This window comes from Misgurnus anguillicaudatus, chromosome 16 (genome assembly GCF_027580225.2).
Source record: "Misgurnus anguillicaudatus chromosome 16, ASM2758022v2, whole genome shotgun sequence".
Taxonomy (NCBI): domain Eukaryota; kingdom Metazoa; phylum Chordata; class Actinopteri; order Cypriniformes; family Cobitidae; genus Misgurnus; species Misgurnus anguillicaudatus.
The window spans coordinates 14231339-14240462 of record NC_073352.2 but is presented as its reverse complement, the minus strand read 5'-3'; the positions used below and the strand labels follow the sequence as shown (position 1 = coordinate 14240462).

Sequence of the window (9124 nt, the reverse complement as noted above, 5' to 3'; positions counted from 1 at the left end):
CTGCTTAAACCAGAAATGTCAAGAAATGTCAAGACATGTCAAGATAAGAGCACACGTGCATGTGTGCGCATGTCTATAATCTATATTTTAATAAGCCTTTTAATAGGAGAACAGTACAGTGGAAAGTAAACGTAACCTAAAGCAAGATCAAACGATTTACATTGCAGATGAGCTATACCTAAAGACCCAAAATAGTAAAAAGAATTGACATCTTCCCTCATATGGAATGTTTGTGACTTTTCCTATAGCATTGTACGTGAGGAGTCCTTATAGATGTAGGTTCTGCCCTGCAGGACAACATCAATCAATAAACTCTGTCAAAACAGCCTTTCCCTAAAGCATCGCACATTTTTTTCCAAACTTCACTTTGCTCTCTTAACTCTAGGGCTTCTTTGCTTTGTTTTAACCTGCCGTGATCTAAGCCGACTGTGTTTCACAAGGTCTGCTTAAACATTTGATTGAGTAACACGTCTGTGGTTCCAAAATTAATCTATATGGCTGCTTTCGGCTTTCTTAGATATTGCTCTTCTCAGGATGACAAGTGAATAGGTGTGTATATAAGACTCTGGGGTGGGTGTGTGTTTGTGTGTGTAAGAGACAAACAGAGAGAAAAACAGAGAGACAGACAGGCAGGCAGAGAGAGAACCCCAAGGCGCTCGGTGAACAAATCCACATGTCACACCCATATTCAGGGCTGTGTAATGGTAAGCAGAAAATGAATTCTCCAAACATAAAAATGAGTTATACAGTCTGTCTTGTAAAGACTCGAGGGGAGTGGCAAGAAAATAAATTGCTTTGGAGATGCATTGCAGAATTCATAACTTAAAACATACAGTGCTTATTTTTGAGTATTAAAAGTCTTGGAAGTACTGTAAGCAGATACACAAAAGTACCAAACAGAACACGTGCATTGTTCCAGTGTTCTCATTTGTTGCCTTCTTTGTGTAGGAGTTTTGCCTTCCCGATGCAATAAAAACTTTTGGATCACAAGCAGGGAAGGAATGTCAAGGAACAAAACAGTCATGCTTTGCTGCAGAAACCAAGTTTGAAGAACAAAAGATATAAAAACGGCACCAACAGCTCTCTGGTTTGGGGCATGGGCATATTTGAGAGATTACTCACTGTAATCTAAACAAGAGGGTCTCATGCTTTTAATTTGTACTGTAGGAACCGGTATTATGCATGATTTTGAAAAATATCTTGTAGTTGTAGTATTATAATACAAGGATATGTGTGAACTGGTGTTTCCTGGTGAGTGCCTCATAGGTGTGTCTGCCTGTATGAACTAGTGCGAATACACTACTGAGTGCTGGTGTGTCAGGGTGAGTCATCCCGTATGACTACAATGCACACAGTGCTATAACCAAGAAGCGAAGGAAGGGAAAAGAACAAGGAGGGGCAGAGAGGCTGAATTTATTGGGTGTGTCCTAGGATCAGACTTACAGGATAAGATGAGCCACTTTATTTGAAGTTTAAACAAAACAGTGAAGACAAATGTGCACTTTGAGTTGCGTTTTTGCTTGTAAATCCGTAAACAGCTAGTTTTACTACACGTATGCTCTCTTACATTAAACTTAAAGGTCCCGTTCTTCTTGTGTTTTTGAAGCTTTGATTGTGTTTACAGAGCGCAATATAACATGTGTTCATGTTTCACGTGTAAAAAATGCGGTAATTTAATTATCTGTGTACTGCTGTTTTCACTGTCCTCAAAACGGGCTGATGTCTTCCTTGCTCTGTGAAGTCCTTCCTTCAGAAATACGTAACGAGTTCTGATTGTGTAGTTTGTTTAGTGTGTTGTGATTCAATAGCAGCTTAGCTTGCCGTTAGCTAAGCTGGGGGCTGACGTATTCCTGTGGGCGGAGTTTAGTCAAAAACTGTTCTACGGACGTCATTAAAGCAGGAAGTAGAGGGCTGTAGTCCAAAACGGCCGTTCGCTGTAGGCTTTGAATTGCGCATTCTGTTAAAAAAATATATATATCGCATGGCAGTGAACTTTGAGCTTTATCATTTTACAGGTATTATTTATACTATTATAGCAACATTACACACTAACTAGGATTTAAAAAATGGGATCAGAAAGAACGTGACCTTTAAAAGGACTGTTGATGCTCACAGTGTATACACACATTGAGCACAAATCAAATTCTTGTCCGGTCTAAGGGCCGATTGACAGTTCACACCGCCTGCATGATACGCACGTCTCAGGCACGGCTCGATAGGGTGGCCATTCGTGCCAGTTCCGCCAGACATGTCCCGAACATGTTTTCGGGTTCGTTCTCCGGAAGTCGAGTTGCTCGACCGCATACGTCATCGAGGTTCTCACATTTCAGTTAAAATAAATAAAATAAATAAAAAAGATTTATTTCTTTTAAGACATACAATCATTCTAGTTTCATTCTTACCTTGAAATAACGGTTGCTTTTCTGAAATTAATCCCGAAATATTAAACCTTGATGACGTATGCGGTCGAGTAATGCGACTTCCGGAGAACGAACCCGAAAACATGTTCGGGACGTGTCCGTCGGAACTGGCACAAATGGCCACCCTACGGCTCGAGCCGCACTGAAAACGCGTGCATGCTAGGAATAGGACCGACGCCTATTTTTCACGCTACACGCAAGCGTCTTGGAAGCGTTTCCAGGCAAAATGTATGTCACCTATAGCAACAGCAGCGTGTTAGCGCTGCGTCAGGCACGCTTCTGGTATGTACAGACACAGAAAACGCGACACAGCCGCCAGGCAACTGACACGCAACAGATACGCCACTTAGCCGGTGTGAATCGGCCCTAACAATGCAAGCAGTGTTGCTAGCAATGTTTTTGCAAAGCTGATTAGCTGATAGGTAGCATTTGTTCTTCCAACAAAGACACCATAACTGGTCTTGAATGGTTATCAGTTACAACTTTGTTGAAAGGTTAATTGGTTAATAAGTTCAAAGAGCTTTTTTATTAAATGAACTAAATGGCCAAAACATGTACCCCAACTGTCATTAAAAAGTACAGTGTTGCACTTAAAGAGGAACATGCTGGGGCCAAATGTATAATATCTGTACCTAATGGTATATTCGTACCTTTTTAAAGGGCACTGCTCCTGTGACATCTGGAGCATAATTTGACCATTTTCTTAAAGAGCAACTATGGTCCGATTCACGATTTTATATATCCTTTGGTCTGTAAAGGGGGTCGCACAAGAGACGAGAAGCGCAGCCAGTGCCATGAATTTATAAACAGAACACAATATTTTTTTATAAATGTACGCACACCGGCGGAGTGCCACTTGCATGGTTTAACATTAAATAACATCATATTTTTCCCAAATTGTTAGCGATTAACATTTTGCATTTTGAAGTATCTGACTAAGCTCGGGTAATTTAATGTGCACTTCCGATGTACGATACCTTGTTGTTGTAGACGCGACGTGACGTGGCACTTCCCGTCCGGTGAGCGACCCCCTTTAGTGTGTATTAGTACATGTTAATGATATGCAGAAGGTAAAAACCCCAAGTTAAATAATGAGTTATCGTCTCCAATGTAAATCTCTTTTTTTTGGACTAAAACAAACACACGGATTGTAGGCAACAGTTTTTCTTCCTAAGATTGGTGATGTAGACAAGACTGACATTATTATAATTCCTCCCACTTCAGACTCACAGACTGTTGTCAGCATTGCATTGTGAGCGAATCTTTCAAACATGGTAAAGAGCGTCACATTTCCGGCTGACGTCAGAGGTATTCAGGCCAATCACATTGTACAGATTAGCTGGCTAATCAGGGACACAATGCTTTTCAGATCAATGAGTTTTGTACAAAATCAATGCTTTTGAGGAAGGCAGAATAGCTGGAGCTACAAAAATGTACGTTATGTGGAAAATAATGTGTTTTTAACCATAAACCAAGCAAATACATTGTATTATACCAAATACACAAAATAGCAATGAAACAGATGCACTTTAACAGTGTATGAACAAGAAATAGTCTAGAATTGTCCAAATTTTACACCAAAATATATAGTATTGTGCAAGTATAGGCCACCAAAAGCTTTGTTGTTTTAGCAAGGTTTTAATTAACATCCATATTTATTTTGTGCTCTCCTTTTAAATATACAGGAAATGTGTGCACAAAACCCCACAATTTTCAAAACAAAATGTCTTCTTCAGGTCAAAAGTCAGTATTTAGTGTGACCTCTCTTTGTACCAAGCACACCTTGAACTCTTTTGAGTAATTTTGAGAATTACTAATTGACGTAATTAAATTAGATTAGAAATTAGGATTTTATTTTTATTTAGGTTTAAGGTATCCTCCAGGTTCCTGTTATTGCTCAAATGTAAGGGGAGATCACACTACCAGTGGTCTTCAACATGGTGCTTCTGGGCACCAGGCTGCCCGCACGGAGTCTGTGAGTTGCCAACCAAAGCACATTTTAATAATAGCCTCAATTTTAATATTTATGTTAACATTTTAAACAACAAGTAAAATAAAATGAAATCAACAAGTAAAACAAAAATGTAGGTCTCCAGATTTCTTTCATTCATTGCTCACAAAAAGATTGGAGACCGCCACACTTTAGCTTAATACTGCCTAAAAATTCCAGTATGTTCTGGTTGTATTTTAATAAAGAGACTGAGAAATATTGTTACTATATCATTGCAAAATAACACATCTAATGGTGGCACGGTTGACATTTGCACAGTACTGTATGTGCAGCTCCAGGAAATGCATCACTTAGGCAGGTGTGCATATTTAATTCAGAGAATGTAAATTAAATCCACACACATTATTGCCAGGTGTTTTCAAACACCGTTCAAGCAAAACAGGTTATTGTATCTAGAGTTTACTACAAAACAAAGGCAGGGTTTTTAGTTTTTCAATAGGTCCATCCTGTCTTTTGTAGGAGGGTTTGTTGCACGAGATGAGGGCGTGTACCTGTGCATAAGGGTTAAATTTGAGGACAAGAATTATTATTACAGTAGACACATCTGGTTTTCAGTATGGAAGACGGGAGCGTTTGTTTATGGGTACTGTATGAAAGCAGAGATTTTTGGCATGCGTGTTATCTGATAAGGTCAAAAATGTGAAGGAGAGCGGGCAGAACACGAAGCTATAATAATTCATTGCATTTATTGTTCATTTCATGTTGTCTTTACTGCTTTGTATAACAGCGCAGTAAATTTCGTGTGATCCTACAACTTACATGTGGAAAATCTTGGCTCCTTCCCCATTAAAATTCCTCGTGGTCTCCATAGTCACATATTTGTATGTTTTCATGGAATTTCCCCTTTTCGAGACCCAGTCCTTATGTTCTAAAATGTAGGGGAGGAACATCATGAGATACACACTGAATTGTGGTTTCCCCTGCAGGTTATGAGTCATAAACACGAGGGAGGGACAAACTGAAAAGGACTATTCTGGGATGGCTGCTATGGCAACATAATAAGCAAGGGGGAAGGTTATTGCAGCGATGTTTCCATAGCGATCTCCTGTGTGTGTATAAATATGCATTGTCAAAATGTTGTTTGAAAACTTGTAACACTTCTGTTGCTGTGTACTCAGCAATGTCATGAAGTGATATAAAATGACAAAGTAGTGTAAACGCTTTCATTTCTGCAAAAATGTGCCTCCAGGCCTCTATAACTCAGAGCTAGTGTGTATTTAAATGTAATTTGTTTCATTTTACTACGATCATTTGTATTTTTAGTCGTGCTGTCAAAAATACAATAGTTAAAGAAGTGTGGTAATGCTTTAGAGCTCCTCCAACAGGATTTTCTAATTGATCTTAAGTGCAAAGTGTCCTTACTTTCTGAAATATAACTAAATATGAAGTAAAGAAATGGGATGACTAATGATTTTAGCTTTAAAATGTGTAATATAGTAACATTAAAAAGCATCAGAATTAACACAATACTGTGTTCTACCTTGCACAATGTGTGATTTCAACATAAGAATTTATAATTGTAAATTTTATCTCATTTTCTGCTGAAATTCTCATTACCGCAATGTGTCCGGCTGTGTTTGAACATGCGTTATGTTGTAATTTAATCAAATTAACACAAAAATATTAAGAAAAAAATAAATGGATGTTTTGCTAGACTACTTTAGATGACAGAAAAAATATTTACTGAATATTCATGTATAATAATAATGAAGAAAATTTTGGAAAATTATGTGTCCATGCCTGATGTTCTCATCCTCCGCAACACTTTTTGAAAGCAGTTTAAGCACACATACAGAATTTTAATAAAGTTTGATTTTGAGTGACCAAGCACATGGACCAGTTACTTCAAGATGGCTACCAGGTAAGATCATTTTTTTACAGTTAATCTGAAATATTGTCTTGTCAGAATGCTTACACGACATTTTGATTATCATTACCAAAAAAGATGCTTATTAAATGTTAATTTAATTAATAGAAGCATAATACTTTGATTTTAAATGCATGTGCAGAATCTCCAAATTATGTTCTTTCAGGTTTGTCATGTCATTTTGAAAATATGTCAGTGTTGATGTTTTATGACTGTTGCGGTAATGAGATTTTTTAGGACTAATTTTTTAAATTATGTTACAAAAAGTGTTAAATGATAAGTAAAAGTTTTTAAATTAATGTTCCAATTTACTCCAGACTTTTGTTTTTCAATGTCTGGTGGGAAAAAAGTAAATTTAAGCAATTTTTACATTTTCATGCTTGACATTTTTAAAACCAAGTTTTCGTGAGAATCACCCATCTATACACTGTAAAAAATGCTGGGGTTTTTTAACCCAGTGTTGGGGCATAAAGGGATGAGCCCATTGTAATTTAACAGATTTTTGGGTCAAAAATAAACATTTGAGTTAATTAAATCAGTTGGGCTCGTCCCTTTTTGAGCCCAAGCTGGGGTGAAAATAACCCTGCGTTTTTTACAGTGTATATATCTACAATAAGACTAAGAAGCCTAGATTATTATTTTAACAACATTGATTTTTCTCCTATAAAATCAGCACTGTTTAAGTTAACGTTCATCGTCCCATTTTGTGTTTTTAGATTAAATAGACCACCTCAGATCATTACATTCCTGTCGTAGCTGTAAAGTGTTTCGACAGCACGGTCTTTTCTGGGGCGGATATAAACTTCATGCACAAGTCAACACAAGACTGACAAGCAATCTTTAACAATCAGAACAATGTGTACATTAACAGTAAGTCGCATACCAAAAGCCCTTACACCTGGGAACATTGCATAAGTGTCTACTTTCACATGCAAGTACAGTAGTACAGTATATAAAACTATGGGTTTGCTATTTATTTGTAATGCCATGAAATGTTGTATGTTAGGTTGATGCATGAAGATGATTTATACATGTTAACACCTACATAAACAGGACAAAATGATGAATACTTTTTATGACTCAGAATCAACGCTCATAATCGTATCCATCTTACTCACCAACAAAATGAACTGAATGATTTGTGCATTACCTAAAGTTTATTTCTGACTGTATATATAGTAATGTTTTACAGAAATAATTACTATGATCACATTAAACACCATATATAAGAATGCAGCTCTCTTTCTCTCTCTCGATTACTACTGTATGAATTATTTAAAATGACCTTACCTTAAAATAAACATGTATACCAAAACGTCATTCATTCCTGATGGTGCACATTCCTTTGGTTTTATGGTGATTGCCCCTTTAAATCAGTGCAACGTGAAGTTGTTTATCTTAGTCGTGGACAAAAACGCAGATGTATTGTACACAAATGGCAGAGATAAACAGAAGTGTCAGAAGCAGGGATTCCAGTGTTATTTAACTTGTGTAATGCCTGATAGGCTGAGTGCTGGCAGACGAGACTGCATTGCAGACCGAGCAGATGCACTGGCAATAATGAGAGGTCACACTCCACTGAAATAGTTGGCAAGACTATTAAAGTCTAGTCACAAAAACTGTGTTGATGATGATGAAAAATCTCTGTAAGGATACACTCTACAAATAAAGGTGCTTTCAAGGTTTAATGCCAGAGAATGGTTCTGCTATGGTCTTTATTTATATCTAAAAGGCAGAATAATTTATATGGCCTACTGTCATTTAAGCATTTGTGTGAGCATTTGCACAACATTTGCAAATTCTGCACCAATACGGTTAATGTATCTTCTTTCCTAAATTGTGATATTTCTATATTTATGCTCATAGTTCTCATAAAGTTATTCATATTATTAAGAGTTTTATTGGTATGCACTATTACACAAAGACAAATTCATTGTATATTTAAACCCACGTCACTTGCAAAAAAAAAGAGTTTATTATAAGATTATTTTTTACAGTATGGACCAATCAACATTTAAATTAAAATGTATTAGTAAATGTGCAATTCCATGCAAATGTCAACCTTATTATGAAAGTACAGTTTTATCCAAAGTTTTTGATATCTCAGATGTCCAAGATCGCTATTAAAGTTTTTGAAGCATTTTTTATTAGTGCAAAAAAGGTCACATCCGTAACGCTGTTTCTTCCTCATAAATGCACACGCGAACATTAATATAAATGTGAGTCATCCTTTCACAGTTTGTTGGGTATTATTACTCCTGGTTTGTGCATTTTCATTCACAGAAATCCTACAAAGTATGCTGTATGTCCTTTTTTGTCACATCCATAAGGCATAAGGCACATTCACTATATTTGTCTGATGTCTGGATCCTGGATCAGGGGTTAAGGAAAATATAAACAGATGGTTCAATATATTGGTAATAAATGCATTCTCTAAGAAATTATATTTTAAGTTTTGAGTGCAAATGTCACATCATCCATAACGTTGGAATTACTCAAATGCTGAAATTAACATGAATTAAATGCTGTAGAAGTATTGTTTATTGTTAGTTGATGTTAACAAATACAACTTTAAGTGTTACCATTTTTGAATGTCTGTATGTCTCCTTTAACAAAACGTACACTCAAGTTAGCACAAACTCAACAGCTTTGTACAAAACTAGATCATGTTATCATAGCATGATTTGAAAATCTTCCAAAATGCATTTTTGTGCTTCAGTGGAATCAAGGAAATGTGACCTTTCGTACAAAGGAGGCAATTCAACATAAGCAATGTCACAAATTCAAAACATTTGGTTTATTTTTTCATTAATTTGCATCACAGAT

General features: G+C 36.5%; 1 long non-coding RNA gene across 1 annotated transcript; it reads right to left on the bottom strand.

Annotated features, from left to right (window-relative positions):
- Window positions 1–3630: 3630 nt before the first annotated feature.
- LOC129422920 (uncharacterized) lies at window positions 3631–7824 on the bottom strand. Its single transcript, XR_008637579.2, has 3 exons — window positions 7589–7824; window positions 5191–5299; window positions 3631–4922 (listed from the first exon to the last, which is right to left on the bottom strand). It is a non-coding gene; the product is annotated as an uncharacterized lncRNA (long non-coding RNA).
- Between the last annotated feature and the right edge of the window lie 1300 nt (window positions 7825–9124).